Below are 6664 nucleotides of genomic sequence, written 5' to 3' on the forward strand. Positions count from 1 at the left end.
AAAATATTTTTACATGCATATTTTTAAATTTTTATAATTTATATTATTTATAAATATATTTACAATATAAATATATTTTTTCAAAAATATATACATGCATGTGTATTTATATATACATAATAAATATATAAAGTACACACACATATATTATTAATATTAATATACATTTTAAGTTAATATTTCAATACTTTTTGCATGTTCATGGTTGTCTGAAGTCCGTTAATGGTCACATGACACAAATATATGCAAAAAAATTAAAAATAAATTAACTTGTTTATGAAGTGTTTTATTTTGACTTTAAAATCAAAATTAATTCAGAATAATAATAAAAATTATGTGATTTGGTATATTAGCTTTCATTACCTGATGGACCCCCAGGGGTTCACAAAACCTTATTTGGGAAACCTTATATTACCATCATAAAGCAAAACCCTCTATTTTCCCATGTTTTACATTCATAGCACAGGTAGAGCACTTTGCAGTAGTTGTATCCAGGCTCAAACTTGGCCCTCGATGAGTGTTTCTCTGCCATCTCGAGGAATCTTGGAACCTCCTGCAGTTTGCCGGCTCTGCACAGCGGATCAATGAGGCGAGACAGCGTCGGGTAGTTGTCTAGAGGAAGAGATTAAATGAGTTCATTAAAGCTTTCTGGTTGCTTAGGTTTCCCCTGTGTTTCAGACGAGTATCTGGAAGGAAAGCCGAGGGGGCTGCTGCAACAATGGCGTAATCATTGGAAAGGTCAGGAGATGAACCAAACACCTGGTTTCCTTTCCAAGAGCTGCTGGAAGTGAAATACAGCCTGTTCATAGTCCTGCATCCTGAACATAAGATCTGCCATCATCTAACAAACACAGAGAAGAGAAGTTCACCTATAAGAAAAGGAAAAACAAAAAAACTAAGAGCTGTGGGAGAAGATGCAAGCTTTAGTGTAAAAATACCTTAACATGACTGAATTAAAAAAAAGTTTTGAATGTTTATATGTTACTGTTTAAATCAATTACTATGGAGAGAAAATAAATGGACTGGTCCACTTGTGTGAGATTTGTTGATCAGAGACACAGACACACACATTTACCTGCGCAGCTGTTCGCAGGGGACTCTGAAACATCTGCTGCTTTGGAAAAGAATCAAATTTGGTCAAAAACTTTCACATTTTTATTTGCATGCATTTCTTATTTAAATGCATTATAATGGATGCATTTAAAAAAAATAATAATTCAATAAATTAACTTGCACATTCAAAAACATTTCTTCATTTGGCACATGGGTCACTTTGGATAAGAGTATCTGCAAAATGCATGAATATAAATGTACTGTACTTTAATGCTTATAATTAGCTTTGTTGAAAAAAATTTAATATATATAAAATATATATATTGTGTACAATATTATTTATTTTCATTTTAACAACAACTTAATATGTTTTAAGTTAATTTAAGTGTTTTTATTATTATTTTTATTTTTTTGTATAAGTGAGGACCTATTACAATTTTTAATCGTATTTTGAGTCAAATGTTATTTTTATTTTTCATTGTAATTTTTTACCCAGCATTTTTAGGAGATGTATGCATGTCTATATAGTTTATGCACACTTTCACTTTGGTTTTAGTTGTGTTAGTAAATCATGTTCAACTAAATATAAAGGAGACTGCCTTAAGAGCTATATGAAATAATAGGTTTTTATAGTATATTTTAATTTAAGTTAACATTTAAATAACAATTTGTTTTAATTTAAGTTTTGGCCATATCTGCCAATTTTACATTATTATTTATACTGTTTTGAAATCACAATCAAATCCTTTTTTGTGCTTTTGTGTCAATCTAATTTCAAAAGCAAAGAGAACATACAATTAGGTGCCTTTGCTTTGCAAATTGTGTACTTCAATGAATTCCCAACAATACAAATACATAAGCTATTTAATAATATATAATAAAGTCTATATTTATAGCAAATGCCTTTTTAAATACCTGGAAGGCATTTTTAATCTGGTCTTTGAGATTGATTTGTTTGCAGTCAAATGCAGTGCTGTGTTCAAATGCAGCACCACACATGGACAGATCCAGCTGCAGAGGAACACACTGGACTCACTGATCCGGCCCACACTGACCTTGCTGTCACTTTCACAGTACACAAGCGCCTCTTTGTAAAACTTGACGGCTCATTCGTAGCCATGCTGGATGCTGCAGTGTTTGGCTGCAGATCTTCTGCGCAGACACAGAGTCGGGCTGCTCCTGATGAATGCACATCTCTCACCTGAGAGGAGGAAGAACAGTTTCACAACAATTCAAACAATTGCTTTGGGCGTGAAATTAGAGGAACACTTCACCTTGAAAATGTACATTCTGTCAACATCTTCTCACCCTCCAAAGTATATTAAGTTACATACTTGAAAACATATTTGTATACTACATGAAATATAAATTAATGAATTTAGGAGGTTGTGAATGTAGGGTGAGCTTTTGGATGCTTTCAGAGTAGTACTGTTTTAGCATTATCAATAAATGATTAATTGATATTTTTAATATCACCAGTGAGAGCAATGACAATTAAAGTAGAAATTAGTTTTTATAATAAACCGTAATTATAAATATTTGAAAAAATAAATAAATAAGTAAAGTCTTTAATGGAACCCTGTATAAAAATTTTTATAAAAGGGTTTTCCGGATTTTCAATGAATTTTCCAGTCAGATAATGAATCACTGTTTACACTGTGTGCTAAATATTTGCGTGGGGATAGAGAGAGACATCATATTAAACAAAAAACACATATTTGAGTTTCTAAACAAAGATCTTTGCTAACTGCGGCATTCAACACAAATGTAAACATTAGAATAAACAACTAGAGTCTCTCCCACCTCCTGAACATCAAGTAGACTTCGCCGAGTATCAGGAAGGTATGAGGACTTGACTATTTGTCCTAAATACTGTAGGCCACCCAAAACACTATCACCACATGAATTAGTTGGTTTGATGAATTACAGTTATGTTAATAATATTTTATGTAAAATGTGATTGTCATCAAATATTAAGTTGAATATGCAAAAAAAAAAAAAAAAGGAAAAGATGTATTATTATTATGCAATAATTGTGTAGCATAAGTTTTATGTCAAGTATATGTGGCCCTGGTCCATAAAACCAGTCATAAGTCACCAGTCATCTTTTTTTTTTATCTAAAAGCTGAATAAATAAGCTTTTCATTGATGTATGGATCTGACAATATTTTACCGAGATTCAACTATTGTAAAATCTGGATTCTGAGCCTTTAAAGTTGTCCAAATTAAGTTCTTAGCAATGCATATTACTAATCAAAAATTAAGTCATGGATCATGGAACATGATCTTTACTTAATACCCTAGTGATTTTTGGCATAAAAGAAAAATCTATAATTTTGACCCATATAATGTATTTTTGTCTATTGCTATAAATATACCCCAGTGACTTAGGACTGCTTTTGTGCTCCAGGGTCACATATTGTTTTGCTTTTAAGGTGAAAATACCCTTGATATGAATTTATGACATTCACCTATACACTGTGAAAAACATATTCTGTAAGCTATAAAACATGTAGTGAATATGAGGAGTAAATCTGACAAATGAAAACGCATTACCTATAGCAGCTCACCTAAAGGCGTTTCTCTTTCCTGTGGTTCAAGTAGATGTTTGTCATTTTTTCTTTGGCCTGTATATAGACGTGATGTTTCTGAGCATGCTCAGCTCCATATCTCCTCACATTAGTGCCAGCTCTGACTCCAGGCTCCTCTGGAGAGCCAGTGAACTCATTTAAGGCATCCTGCATCACTTTAGCTGCCTCGTGCTGGAATTCAGAACAACTTTTAACCCCAAAAACAAAGCACTAGCTAACATTATATTTATTTTACTACAATACAGACCAAAATAACACTAATAAACCACACAGTGTTTATTATATAGATTTATTAACGAAAATGAAAAACATGCTCAAATTTACTCATGCTCAAAATAGATGAGTTTGTTTCTCCATCAGAACAGATTTGGAGAAGTGTAGTATTGCATAACTTGATCACCAGTGGCTCCTCTGCGGTGAATGGGTGCCGTCAGAATGAGTGTCCACACAAACATCACAATAATCCACATCACTCCAGTCCATACGTTAACATCTTGAGAAGAGAAAAGCTGCATGTTTATAATAAACAAATCAATCATGAAGACATTTTTTACTTCAGAACATTGCTTCCAGATATTGCTTCCAGTCTCTATCCATAATACTGCTTTCTATAGTGGAAAAAGTTGTCCTGTCTGAATCAGGAGAGAAATAAGCACACACCATTTACTAGTGAAAACAGCCCAAATCAGTTGATACAACAGCCCAAAGATACAACAGCTCCTAACACACACACACAAACACACAGGTTACCCAAACTTTAAAGATGATTCTGTTCATCGTGTGCTTTAAGACCATGTCATGTGCTAACGAATCCGTTCACTAATGTTGTACAGTTTAATTCCCCAGGCAAAGCTTATAAAATAAAAAAGAAAGAAGATTCGTTTTTTGACATACGTCTCTTCGTCTACAAATAAAAATGTGGCATCTCTTTATTTCGCTAGGCAGATGTGTGTGTTTGTTTAAGCGTGGGCTGAACTGAGTCTGGGCTTATGTAAACAGGCTCTGTAACGCACTGTGGATGAGTCAATGTGTAAACACAACATAAGTGGATTAATAAACCAGATCACTGCTGAATCTGAATCAAAGATATATGCTTCTACAAAAATGCTTTTCTTTATCTTTTTATTTAATTCTGGGAAAATATTCTGGAAAGAGTCTCTGTGCAACATTGTTCGAAGAACTCACAGTTTTTTTTAAGATTAAGATATGGTTTTTACCCCTGATTTGCCATATATATATATATATATGGCAAATCAGGGGTAAAAACCATATCTTAATCTTAAAAAAAACTGTGAGTTACTGTAAATATATATATATATATATATATATATATATATATATATATATATATATATATATATATATATATACATGTGAACCTTTCATTACCTATAATAGTGTCACTTTAATTTTGTTTAATATTTTTTCTGATATTTATATTGTATTCCATATTCATTACATGTAGGAGTATTAACACTCGAGTGAGCGCTAAAGACATCCTGTAGAAGGGCTTTAATGTCCAGATTACTGATCAGATTTGAGAGTTGATTTACACACTGAAAAAAAGAAGAAAATAAATGAGACATGTTGAAGAGAGAGAGAGAGAGAACTATATGTGACCCTGGACCATAAAACCAGTCATAAGGGTCAATTTTTCGAAAATGAGATTTATACATCATCTGAAAGCTGAATGAATAATCTTTCCATTAATGTATGGTTTGTTAGGATCTGACAATATTTGGACGAAAATCTGTAATCTGAATTTAAAAAAAATAATATTGAGAAAATAGCTAAAGTTGTCCAAATGAAGTTCTTAGCAATGCATATTACTAATAAAAAAAAAAGGTTTGATATATTTACAATAGGGTATTTACCAAGTATCTTCATGGAACTTGACTTTACTCAATATCCAAATGATTTTTTGGCATAAAATAAAAATATAATATCATGTTTTTTTGGCTATTGCTACAAATATACACCAGACACTTAAGACTGCTTTTGTGTTCCAAAGATTTTTACAAAATGTCTCTTTTAAGCAATTTTAGAGCAAACACTGTACACAAATTAGCTTGAATAATCACAGCCCAGCTCCACCTGAGAGAACTGGTTTTCACACAGATCCTTTGAGGTCTAAAAGGCTCTTTTCATTCTTTCGCTCACTAGGCCTTCATCCAACAGGGAAACAGAAACAATGATCCAGTGTTTCTGTACAAATCCATGCAATCACATCTCATTTCTATTTGCACTTGAATGCAGCTCACTTCTGAAAGTCTTTGAGAGCGTTTAGAGTGCATTTATGTATTTAAAAAACAACAACAACTATTACTGAAACCATTAAATGAGGTTTTACCTCTGAGCTGCATCCACAGTTTGTTCCCGGTCCTGTAGCATCAACAGCAGCTTCATCGTCTTGACCAGGGCAGGTAGAAAGCACGGCTAACTCACAGTCACCTGGTTGATGGTCTCTAAAGCACCAGAATAATTCTGACAAAGCTCATAATAATGTACCTGAATGAAACACACAGTCACAGCATTACAAAACAAATTGCATTGCCTTTCATTTATGCACAATACATTATTTTATTTTTATTATTGCTATTTAATTGCCATTAAAAGAATGGCTACTTTTTTTCATTATCTCTAACATACCGTATTTTTCTGACTATAAGTCGCACCTGAGTATAAGTCGCATCAATCCAAAAATACGTCATGACGAGGAAAAAACATAAGTCGCATTTATTTAGAACCAAGAGAAAACATTACTGTCTCCAGCCGCGAGAGGGCGCTCTATGTCTTCAGTGTAGACTACAGGAGCACTGAGCAGCATAGAGCGCCCCCTGGCGGCTGGAGACGGTAATGTTTTCTCTTGGTTCATGTCAAATTAATTTTGATAAATAAGTCGCACCTACAGTCCGGAAAATACGGTAGTTTAACATAACATATTTTTGAGATGAAGACAAGAAATTAACATTTATCAGCCTCTGAATCACTTTGATTTTAAACTGTATAAAAAAAAAAAA

The 6664-nt window shown here is 32.9% G+C and overlaps 1 long non-coding RNA gene across 1 annotated transcript; it reads right to left on the minus strand.

The window, feature by feature from the left end:
- Window positions 1-210: 210 nt before the first annotated feature.
- Window positions 211-4712, minus strand: LOC127964590 (uncharacterized). Its single transcript, XR_008155078.1, has 5 exons — window positions 3969-4712; window positions 3624-3815; window positions 2109-2254; window positions 760-1111; window positions 211-612 (listed from the first exon to the last, which is right to left on the minus strand). It is a non-coding gene; the product is annotated as an uncharacterized LOC127964590 (long non-coding RNA).
- Window positions 4713-6664: the final 1952 nt, after the last annotated feature.

The sequence above is a fragment of the Carassius gibelio genome, chromosome B9 (assembly GCF_023724105.1).
Source record: "Carassius gibelio isolate Cgi1373 ecotype wild population from Czech Republic chromosome B9, carGib1.2-hapl.c, whole genome shotgun sequence".
Classification (NCBI taxonomy): Eukaryota; Metazoa; Chordata; class Actinopteri; order Cypriniformes; family Cyprinidae; genus Carassius; species Carassius gibelio.